Consider the following 12960-nt stretch of genomic DNA (forward strand, 5'->3'; position numbering starts at 1 on the left):
TGGCATATTCCTATGCTAGGCATTTGTGTTGCCATTGTATAGAACGCCTCTCGGTGTAATAAAAAAAACATGAATCTGCATGCAATATGATATTTAACAAAAAAAAATCTTATTGAAATTGTTTTGCCCCTATTTTTTCAGGCTCTATTTTTTAGGGGCATATTTTTTGAGCCTATTTTTTCGAGTCCTCCTTTTTCGGGCCCTATTTTTTCGAGCCTATTATTTCGGCCTCTCAAGATAAAACAAAGTTAGTCCAAGATGAGTCATTGACTTTGTATAGATAGTCAAAATAAAATAAAATTTGAGTTAGGATTACACCATTGGGAGGCTCTGTAGTAGCACCAAGGACAACCATTAAGATCCTCATCACGAAGGTACTCTTGTGGCATCCTAAATCACCAGCAAGGCTTATCACCATGGTCTTATCAGTTCAAATTCAGCATATGACCATAGATCCTCTTTTGGCTCTTTTTGAATAGAAGAAGCTAGAGGGAGGCTTGTCTAGCTTACAACAGAATTAGGATGCCAATAATAGAAATGATGATCTATGAGCCTGGAAAGTTTCTAGAGAACTCTAGTTATTAGAAGAGGATGAAGCACAGAGGTCTGTGGAACTTTCTAGGGACTTGTTCTTATATTTTTGAACTAGAAAAATAATAAAACTCCTAGGAAATTTTTGATTAAAAATTAATTTATAAAAAAATTGTATTTGAACTTTACTAATACAAGAATTTTGGTTATAAAATTTAATTAAGAAATCAAAACATTAATTCTCTCTAATCAAATATTCCTAAATTTTTTAAATTTATTTATAAATTTTATAAACCATTAAAAAATATGATTGACTAAATTCTATCTCATAGGAGCCTTTTTTTCTAGAGGGTTCTCCGTATTCTAATTTTTTTGACTAATTTATAGCTTATATTTTTTAAACATATTTTATCATATGATTATTTAAAGATAATTATATTTTTTATTTTTTTTAATAAACACATTACATCCATAATATAAAAATAAATATGCACTTTCAATTTTTCAATTAAGAGACAAGCTATACTTTAATTTTTAAACTTAAATAAATTTTAAAAAGAAATCTACTGTTGCTATAATATATTATCATTTAACAACTTTTTTTTAATTTACAAAACATAAAGTTCAACCTCTTATAAAAAATAAATATAAACATAAAGTTTAAATTTCAAAATAATTTATTAATTATGAATTCTCTTACTTTCTACAATCATTTTCTAACTATACTTTCAACTAAATTAAATTTATTAAAAATATATAACAAATTAACAACTTATATTCAATAAAAATACCACCATATTTTTTTATAGATATTTCATTATATTTCTAAATATTTGAATGTGTGATTTCTCATCATGTCTATTTGCAATTGGATATGAATGACAACGTTTACATGGATTTTTTTGCATTTGATCACAAGATATAACTAGTCGGAAGACAAGTAAAATTCTTCATTTATAATTCATAGCTACTATATAAACAAATAGATCTACACAAGTTAGTTTGCAATAATTTGCTTTTTAAATTTTTAAATTTTTTTTAATCTTTATGTTTAATTTAAAAATAATATTTTGTTAATTCTCTTCTATTGTTCATCATTATTTGAATCTATTCTTTCTTCATCCCTCTATCTCTTTTCCATTATATATATTAATCTCTCTCTGATTCTTTATCTCCATCCTTCTATTTTTATTATTTTTTATGAATTTTGGAAGTGTATTGCTCCTAAATTTTTTCAACCATTTGCTATATAAATTCAAGTGCCGCATAGTGGCTTGTTGTCATGAATAGAGTAGCAATTAAAAAAGAAAAGAAAATAATGATATAAAAAAATTAAGTTAATTGTAATGTTAATATTTAATATTGGTTTGATATTTTTAGATGGATTATATATGACAAATTGTTATAAAATTTAAATGTATTTGAGAAATTATTAAATATGTACATCCTAAAATATTGCCCGAAAATAGGAATGGTGCTTGCTAGAAATCCACTCCCATAAAATAATTTTAATGATTTTAGAAATTAAAATTCTCAAACATAAATGTTAGAATAAATTAAAATCTAAAAATAAAAATAAAATACTTAAAATATTAATCACAAATACAATAATAATATTAACATACATACATACATACATATATATAAGTAATTGTATTAATAAAATAAAGTCATATTCATATACATATTTATATAAATATATTAAAAATCTCTAATTATAAAAAGCAAAAAATCATTACTTTTCTAAAGTAAAATGTATGCTAATTATATATTTACAAGATAATTTAATAATAAATTGGTGCAATATTTTATCCCCTATTTAGGTGCATAAACTTAAAGAACATCATTAAAATCATTAAGAAAAAATAATTGAAATAAAAAACCACCATCTTATTAACCCTCAAATGGAATGATGATATGATAGTTGATGTTGGACCTTAATCCTGCCCTTGTGTAGCCACAAAGCCCTCACACAAAACATTTTGCAGCAGACTAAATTAGTGCTTTACTTAAACAAGAAAATTCCCTTGGCATTTGTTTTGCAACACTATATCTTGTCTTATCTATACACTATATTAAATTAAAATTGGGAGATAATTGACGTTGTATTTTGAAGATCTTCTAGAGTATAGTTCAACTGCCATATACCTACATGGATCTACGGTCAGCTTTCATTTTTAACAATAGTTTTAGTTTCCAAATAAAGCATGGGCTTGTATATGTGAAATTTTAAGTTCAGATTATCTTTTCTTTAGATCTAAGGTTTTATCATTTCTTTCCAATTGGAGGAAACTGAAATGTAATATGTATAGTTTTTTTTTTTTTAGGCAACGTGGGCCAGGCCACATATATATTTAGCGAGAGTGGAACTTCAGACCTTCTATATGCAGGTCACCCCAATTCACTGTGTGACGATGGGTGGGTTCTCTATGTTAGGCATAGTTAACTTTAGTTGTCCTTTCTAGCTTGCTATGCATCATCTTGTAATAAACTATGAGTTCATTTCAAAGTTTAATATGGAAATCTTCATCATTAATTGTAAACAAGTGTATATTCTATAGGTCTAATTGCATAAATTTTGTAAATTATTTATTGTGATAATGTTTTTTTTTCTCATGAAATTCAATATTACAATATTGTGTGGTAACAACAATATGACACACATTCAAAAATAAAGAATGATGCTATAGCCATAGAATAGGGTGATGTCATTAGTTTTAAATATGATATTAGGAATGCAAAGATAATGAACTACACCAGTTGCAATTCCAAGATAATGAACAACTGCTTCATATTCAAATCACTAGTATAAGAAGAAGATTAGAATGTAAATATGACATAACAAAAGTGAGTAGAAAATATAGAAATATTTAGAATATTATTTAGAGATGGTTGACAACATGACTTTATGAAAAGGCTTGCTCAAGAAGATCTTGATGTCATCACAAGGGAGATTAGAGATCGAGGTTTCTCAGAGGCTCTTGGCAAGGCTGAATCCCTTGCTTCTAGAGCTCTAGAAGAATGGGAACTTTGAGAGGAAATTTTTTGGAAGCAAAAGGCTAGAGTTGATTGGCTCCAGGAAGGTGATCGTAACACTGCCTTTTTTCATAAAACAGTGCAATCTCGCCGGAATCAGAGCACTATCTCTTCTTTGGTTAATTCTCAAGGTATCCAACTGAATTCCTTGCCAGCTTTGTTCCAGGAGGCTATTTGGTACTTCTCTACCCTCTTCTCTGAGGACTCTCCTCCTGCTGATAATGAAGAAAATCTTATTTTGTCCTGTATTCCTTCCCTTATCACTCAAGAAATGAATGATTATCTCATGCGTCCTATTTCTTTGGAAGAGCTGGAGGAGGTGGTCTTTGGCATGCCTAAGGGGAAGGCTCTTGGTCCTGATGGCTTTCCAATTGAATTCTTTCAGGAATTTTGTGACATCATTAATCATGATTTGTTGGCGGTGGTTAAAGAATCCTATGCTAGCAAGCAGATGCTTCGAGCTTTGAACTCTACATTCTTGACTCTTATTCCTAAGAGAGAGGGTGCTAATCAATTGGAGTGTTTTAGACCAATTGCCTTATGTAATGTGGTTTACAAAGTTATTACTAAGTTTATTGCTGAGAGATTGAAAAGGTGGCTTCCCATTATTATCTCAGAAGAACAAGGTGGTTTTGTTGCTGGCAGACAAATTTTGGATGGGGTGGTTATTGCTACTAAGGCTATTCACTCTATGGCTACTTCCAGGGAGAGAGCCATGTTTGTTAAGCTGGATATGGCTAAGGCCTACGATAGAGTTAAATGGAGCTTCCTAAGGAGTATTCTTCTTTCTTTTGGATTTAGCTTTGACTGGGTGAGTTGGATTATGAGTTGTGTTACTTCTGCCTCTTTTTCAGTTCTTATTAATGGTCAACCTTCTCAACTATTTGGTGCTTCTAGAGGCCTCCGCCAGGGTGACCCTCTCTCCCCATATCTATTCATCATCATGGCTGAAGGCTTGGGCAGATTCATTAAGCATCAGGTGTCCCAGAATTCTATTCAAGGCTGGCGGCGGGGTAATGGCTTACCTTCTCTTTCCCATCTTCAATTTGTTGATGATTCTGCTCTTGTTGGTCTTGCTAGGATCAAGGAAGCTGAAGCCTTTTGACATGCTTTGGACGTTTATTTGGCAGCTTCAGGCCAGAAAGTTAACGAGCACAAATCTTCCATTTACTTTTTTAACACTCCTGATTCTATTCAGCACAAGATTGTTGGTATCCTAAGGTTTTAGATAGGATCACTTCCTTTGACTTATCTTGGCATCCCTATTGCTGTTTCCAGGCAGCCATGTCTCTTCTGGCAAAATTTGATTACCAAGCTTCAAGATAAGGTAAATCATTGGACTCATAGATGGCTTTCTACTGCTGCCCGAGTTACTCTTCTTCAAGCTGTTATCCAAGCTCTTCCTACTTATCGAAGCATGGTTCACGCTACACCTATTTACTTTCTCAAGGAGTTTGATGCTCTTTCTCAACAATTCCTTTGGATTGGTAATTTGCGTAGTACTAAATGGAGCCTGGTTAATTGGGCAACTGTTTGTAGGTCTAGAAAGGAGGGTGGTCTTGGTCTTCGATTTGCTCTATTGAGTAGTCAAGCTTTGGCTGCTAAACTTTATTGGTGATGGTGCTCTAGACAACATCAACTTTGGGCTCGTATTATCACTCATAAATATTTTCATGGTGCTGATCCTTGCTCTGTTTCTGCACTTCCTCTTGAAAGCCGTGGCTCAATGGTTTGGCATGCTTTGAAGACAGGTGCGATGTTGGTAAAGAGGGGTCTATTTTGGATATGTAAAGGAGGTTCTCAGGGTTTGTTTTGGTCTGATGCTTGGGATGGATTCCCTTCCATTTTATCCATATACCCTCATCTTCAACCTCTTTGTGACTCTTTTCTTGCCACTGGATGATATAAAGTGGCTCATTACAAGACTCCTTATCAATTGGGACCTGTTGTTGGTTACAGATGGAAGCATTCTTCTGATTGGCCTCCTGGAGGTACAGACATGGATCGTCAGGAGCTTTCTCAAATTTTGGCCTCTAGAGAGTGTTCTTCTTTGCTTGGTCTAGATGTTTTGGCTTGGGGCGGTACCTTGTCTGGTAAATATCATGTCTCTGCTAGGTATCAGGAGATAACTAGACAATTATTTGGGGATGTTGAGGTCCCTTGGTGGAAGCAAGTTTGGAATAAAGTTTCTTGGTCCAAGTGCAATTTTTTCATGTGGCTAGTGGCTCACAACCGTTGTCTTACCTAGGATAATCTTTGTAAACGTGGATTTCTGGGGCCCTCTTATTGTGTTTTGTGTGGTAATGGAGAGGAGTCTATCTCCCATCTGTTCTTCCATTGCTCCTATTCTACTTAGATATGGCACCTTTGGTGGAGCACTTGGGGTTGCTCTTGTCGGCATGCTTCCTCTTTGCCTGAGTTTTGGGCCCGCTTGGTACTTCTCCCTCCAAGTCTTATTTTCTCCATGCTGCTTGGATTGCTGGCCCATCTTTCATGCTTTGAAATATTTGGTTGGAGAGGAATCGTTGCATATTCCAAGATGTTCGGCTTGGTGTTTTGCATCTTTGGTGGAAAATATCACATTCTCTTCAAGAAACTATTCTTGTGAAGTGTGAGCTTGATGGGGGTATGGATCTGGTTGATCTTGCTATCTGTAATTGCCTCAATTTTCATTTGCAGGATGGGGTTGCAGCTCATAGGTTTCCTTCTATGTCCAGGTAGCCTCACCATTAGAGGAAGGGTCGGGTTAACCAGGATGGGCATTGGACTCCTCCTCCCTATGGAGTTCTGAAAATTAACACTGATGATTCTTTCCGTGGGAATCCTGGTTCGACTGGTATTGGCGGAGTGGCTCGTTGTAGTTCTGGGGATGTTAAATTTTTCTTCTTAGTTCATAAGGGTGATTATACTAACAATCTCATGGAAGCTCAGGCTATTTTATATGCTGTGGAACAGTGTTGCTTGCGGGGATGGAGTAAGATTATCTGTGAGTCTGATTCCCAGGTGGTGGTGAACATGCTTTCTTCGCAAGAGCTTGAGGATGTTAGTTGGCAGCTAGCCACAATTGTTAAGAAGATTCTTTTCTTCTCTTCCTCTTTTCAGTTCATTAGGTTCACGTATATTCCTCGTGAATGGAATAGAATTGCTGATTGTTTAGCAAAATGGGCATCTAGTCATGATCCGGGTTGGAATATTAGGGATAGGGGGCAACTGTCCTTTGAGATGGTGTAGGAATTTGATGATCTTGTTGCTCAGGATCGAGCTCCTTGTTGAGCTCTTCTTGTTGTATTTCTTTCTGTCTTAATAAATTTTTACCCCTCTTTTTGCGGACATTTGTTCAAGCTATTGAAACAAATCGACCATAGTATACTTCTTAATTGTTAAGGGAAACATTCATATATAAATAATAACAAGTGCCATGTAGTGGCTTGTTCTTGCCTTATACTTAATTGTATTTGTATTGCCCTTATTGAATATAAACTGATTTTACAATATTTTAAATGTAATATAATTGACGTGTTCATAAATACTAATATATTATTTGTTCATAAGTTGAATATATAAATAGAAAAATATTATATAAAATAGTACTTTAGTGTTGGACTTTGTGAGGTGGAACAACCACAAAAAAATTCTATCAATATTTTAAATATGATTCATGATATATTTATTATTTATTATTTAAAAAATTAAATAATTATTATAAAAAGTGAAATAAAAAGAAGTTAATATGTAATAAATTGTTAGTATAATAGAAAAACATAAATAATTAAATTTTTTTATGCTTTTGCATTAGACACTAACACTGTTGGATCACTAAAATAAGTCTTTAACACTTTGTTGATTATATCAAATAAATTGTTTGTGATTCAAATATTTGTGACATTTACTATAGATTATACTATAAATAATATATTTTAAAGATTTCATGAAATTAGATGACTAACTCCAATATCAAACTACACCTTTATTGGTTTTTATTAATTAATTAATTTTTTTTAAAAAATTCAAATTAATCGAAAGTCAAACATATATGTTACTAAAACATATTATTGTTTCCTAATAATTAAAATTGATATTTTTAAAAAGCAATATTGAGTTTGTAGTGGACTTAAAAATACTATTGAATGTTATTTGTGTGGACAAGAAGGACATAAAAGTGATCCATGTTTTAAGAATTGGAGAAGGAGATTTAATCAAAGAAGGCAATAAGATTTTGTTCAATAAGAGGGTGATAATCATATAATGAAAACTTCTTTAGTCACTCAAGGTGATTCAAGTAATGCATGGTATATTGATTCAAGAGTTAGCCAACATATGTTTAAAAAAAAAATTCTTTATCTCTTTAGAAGAAACAAAAGGTGCACAAATATTTCTTGGTAATGATAGTTCAAATGACACAGAAGGAATAGGTAAAATTTCAATGAAAGGAAATGATGGTAAAACTTTGTAAATAACTAATGTGAATTTCATACCTAGGTTGACCAAAAATCTTGTTTCAGTGAGTCAAATAACTCATCATAGTTATAAGGTGGATTTTTATTCAGATAAGTGTTTAAACAAGAATATTAATCATGGATACAAAATAGTGGTTAGAGGAGTTGAGAATGATGGATTATATGAATTTCTAGCATTTTTTCATAAGAAGGCTTATATCACTACAAGATCATCCTTAAGTGAGTTATGACATCAAAGTTATGGTAATTTAAACTATCAAAGTTTGTCTATACTTTCGAAGATGAATATGGTTGAAGGATTACCTTGGATAAAATTAAACAAAAGTGTATGAGAAGGATGCATGGTTGGTAAACAACATAGAGACACTTTTGAGAAGTCTACATGGAGAGAAAAGAAAAGTCTAGAGCTTGTCAATAGTGATTTGTGTGGTCCAATGAATCCAACATCAAAGAGGGGAGCTAGGTATATCTTGACATTTATTGATAATTTTTCAAGGAAGGTTTGGGTTTACTTCTTGAAAGAAAATGATGAAGTTTTTAAAAAAATTGAAATGTTTAAAACACATGTAAAAAATGAAAGTGGGAATAAGATCAAGCAAATAAGAATTGATAATGGTGGAGAATATGTGAATGATTCCATAAGTTGAAATCATGTTGCGAGTATCATGGGTCAAGAGAGAAATAACTATTAGATATACTCCTCAACAAAATGACATTGCTGAAAGGAAGAATAGGACTTTAGTAGAACTGGCATGATACATGATACAATCAAAGAATCTTCCTTTGTTTCTATGTCTTGAAGTTGCTAATAGTGCATCTCACGTTTTGAATAGATCCCCCATAAGTGTTTTGCAAAATATCACTCCCAAAGAAGCTTGGAGTGGAAGAAAACCCAATCTTAAGTATTTTAGATTTGTTTGGACGTGAAGCATATGCTCATGTACTAGATGAGAAAAAAGAAAAGAAATTTGATAAGAAAAGTATCAAGTGCATCTTTGTGGGGTATGATGATCAAAGGAAAGGATATAATGGAAAATGTGTATACAAGTAGGGATGTCAAGTTTAATAAGGGGTTTGAAGATGTAACAAAATCCTCTCCTATTCCATAAGTTCCTATAAATAATCATGAATTTCTTTATAATTTTGAAATTGGTGAAGATTCTAAGGAAACCTCTGATATGGTTGAAGAATATAGTCCTCCTCCAAAAACCAAGAGAATTCAAGATATTTATCAAAGGACTCAAAAAATTAACTATGCCTTAATGACGGCCATAATGAAAACTAGTGATCCTCAAACATTTGAAGAGACTAAAGGAAAACATGAGTGGGAACAAGCTATGAAAAATGAGTATAATTCCTTGATGAAGAATCAAACATTTGAATTAGTAGAGTTGTCAAAGGGTAAGAATGTGGTTAACAATAAGTGGCTTTGTAAGATTAAGGTAGATGAGAGCATTAAAAAATACAAGGCAAGACTAGTAGCCAAAGGCTATTAAAAAAAGGAGTATTGATTATATAGAGAATTTTGCCCTAGTAGAAAAGATTAGTATTGTCAGGGCTATTATAGCATTCGAAGCTAATTTTAAGTGGCATTTTCACCAAATGGATGTTAAAATGCTTTTTTGAATGGTGAAATTAATGAAGAAATCTATATGACTCTGCCATAAGAATTCAAAATTGTAGGATAAAAACACTCAATTTGCAAATTAAGGAAGTATTTAGATGGCTTAAAAAAAGCTCCAATGGCTTGGTATGCTAAGACTAATGAATATTTTTAGACCCAAGGCTTCCATAATAGTCCTCACAATTCAAATTTGTATGTGAAGGAGTTTGATGATGGCAGTATCATAATTATTGTGCTTTATGTTGATGATCATAATATCACAAGATGTAGCATGGATCAAATTAGTAACATTAAGTTAAACGTGCAAGATATATTTGAGATGATAGATCTTGGTTGTCTACACTATTTTCTTGGCATACAAGTATGGCAAAAGGATGATGGTATTTATCTCTCTTTAAGAAAATATGGTCTTCACTTGTTGAGAAATTTCAAAGTGAAAGATTGCAAGAGTGTGTCTTCTCCAATTGCTCTAGGAATAAAATTAAGCAAGGACATGGATGATAAAGATGTTGATCCTATGTTATATAGGCAATTGGTTGTTAGTCTTGTGTATTTGACATACACTCACCCAAATATTTCTTTGCAGTTAGTGTGGTTTCCATATTTTTTGAGTTCCCCTAAGGTCCCACATTAGATAGCATCCAAAAGAATACTAAGATATGTGGAATAGATTTTAACAATTGGTATATATTATTCATCCCATGGAGATCTTTCCCTTATTGGTTATTTAGATTTTGATTTGGGCAAGATGTACAGATGACCATAAGTCAACTACATATTATATGGTCCATCTTGACATAAGTCCCATTTCTTAGTGTAGTAAAAAGAAACCAACCATTTCTCTATCTACTATAGAAGCCAAATATACCACAACAAATGAAGCAGTGAAAGAAATCACTTTGTTAAGATTTGTTCTATTGGCCCTCAAGAAACATCATGCAAGACCTGGTTTACTTCATTGTGACAATCAAAGTGCACTCTCATTGTCCAAGAATCTAGTGTTTCATGCTCGCATCAAATATATCAAGCTGGTATATCATCATTATATCTAGTATTTGATCCAGCAACAGGCAACAAATCTACAATATTGCAAGACCGAGGGCCATATTGTTGATCTCTTCACCAAAGCATCATATGAAACTAAGTTTTTACATCTTAGACATCTTGTGGGCTTACAAGAAGTGACATGATTTTCCCATGGTTGTCATTCAAGGGGGGTTCTGCTAAATTTCAACCATTGTATTTAGGAGATAAATGATTATAAATGGGTTCTTAACAAAGCTTCAGGCTAGGACCCATCACATCTAGATTATTGGGGGATATTTAGATAGTTAATATAGCCATTTTAATTAATTGGGGGGATGTTAACATAAATTATGTACTCCCATTGGTTTGGTTAGTACATACCAAAGAAACATCTAGAAATGCATCAAAAACATGTGCAGTTGTTCAGTACTGTCCATAATTGTTTTTCCGGCTGCCCATAATTAATATTATATTTACTTCTTAAACTACCATGTTTTGCACATCTATTCAATTTTAAATAGAAGGTCTAGGCCTGTGCATTTCAGCACTCAATTTTAAAATAATTTCTTATATTTTTCATTAAATAATCAAAATTAGATTACTTTATTCAAACTTTTATTATTATTTTAAAACTATAATACTTAAGAATGGCTAAATTGCTAACCAATTAAAAGTGATGAATAGAGCATTGTGGGTCCTAATACTACTATAATACTTAAGAATGGCTAAATTGCTAACCAATTAAAAGTGATGGATAGAACATTCTGCGTCCTAATACTATCATAGTACCTAAATAATTTCTTTAGACACTTAAGCATACTCATATTACTCTTGTTCCTAAAATGTGGGGTGCTAACAAAAATAGAAGAGTTTATACTTATATTATTTGTAACTATTTATAAAGTCTTCTCCAAGTTGCTAGTCAGCACGATTAAACCCTTCCTAGACACGTTGAGTCGTGCCCAACAATAGGGTTTTGTCCGAGGATGACAAATTACTAATGTTTATCTCTTTGTGCAGAGAGCCCTCTAGTGAATGGAAAATAACAACATTATGTGAGACAGTTTTCCCACTAACAGCTCTTTCTTCTCGAGGATCCAATGCAGCATTTTGTTTTTGTTATGAAACTGATTAATCATTCTTTAAAACTTTAGACACCATATAGTCACTATAATTTATAAACAGTGAATTGCTTATTCATTGCATAAGATAATTTCCCTCGATGTCACGTAAGGGATCCTGTATGATGGTCTTCATTATTTTAGAACTGAGATATATTTTGCGAGTGAAGTTTTATAGGCTGGACCGAGCAACCAGTTACACCAAAAACAAGTCTCAGGTTAAGTAATCCTCCTCTGAACCAGAGAATCAATAAACTCTTGCAATGAATAAAATTCTCTCGTCTTTGTCAGGAACAAAGACAGTGAAATTTCTGATCTCTCCTCACGTATGTAACTAATCAATTAACAACAACTAGAATTATGGTCCCGGCGGGGCTCGAACCCGCGACCTTCGGCTACCTCGAAAGTTTAACACATAAGACCAACGCTCTAACCAACTGAGCTACGGGACCTTTGTTTGAGATTTTTTAATTGGCAGGAATCTTTTTTTTTAATTTATTATTATAGAATGGAAAAACATCGCGTTCTTACGTGTAAACTTGTCATAAAGATTCCTCTTTCGATGAATGCATTACTAATATATATATATAGATATATTAAGTCGAAAGATATTCTTAGGTGCCTTCCAGAAGGACATCTTTGCCTAAAATATGCAATGAAATCTGTTGCTAAGCTGAATAATACTCTCCAGCCATCTTTTTTAGAGGCACTGGTTATGAATAAACTTAATCTACTACTCCATCCACTCTCCTCCATTCTCATTAAATATTAATAAAAATTCTTAAAGCATGAGGGTTATTGTTTGGAGAAGGTGACTCTTTAATCTTTGCTATTACATTTTGATTGCATGCATTATTATCAGTTACATTTGCAATGAACAGATGCAAAAATAATTATAAAATATATGACACTTAAATGAACATCAATTTTTTTTAAAAGTAGCTAAAGTTTACATTGATGATTGCTTCCACTGCAGAAAGCCTCTCGGCTTAATAACATGTATGACTCTACAAAGAAGCTAAAAAATGCAACTCATTAATGTCTTCATGAACTAGGTAAATAGTGCATCGATATTGTTTTATTTTATACACGAGTCAACAAATCTAATGTGATTTAGTGTTAATTTTACAAATCTATGAATTCTACATTATTCAAATGTTAAAAA

The 12960-nt window shown here is 32.5% G+C and overlaps 1 non-coding gene across 1 annotated transcript; it reads right to left on the reverse strand.

Moving 5' to 3' along the window:
- Nucleotides 1–12156: 12156 nt before the first annotated feature.
- On the reverse strand, nucleotides 12157–12247 carry TRNAI-UAU (transfer RNA isoleucine (anticodon UAU)). Its single transcript is given in 2 exon segments — nucleotides 12157–12192; nucleotides 12210–12247. It is a non-coding gene; the product is annotated as a tRNA-Ile (tRNA).
- Nucleotides 12248–12960: the final 713 nt, after the last annotated feature.

The sequence above is a fragment of the Cupressus sempervirens genome, chromosome 11, assembly GCF_028749045.1.
Source record: "Cupressus sempervirens isolate cs-2001-9-10 chromosome 11, ASM2874904v1, whole genome shotgun sequence".
In the NCBI taxonomy this organism is placed as follows: Eukaryota; Viridiplantae; Streptophyta; class Pinopsida; order Cupressales; family Cupressaceae; genus Cupressus; species Cupressus sempervirens.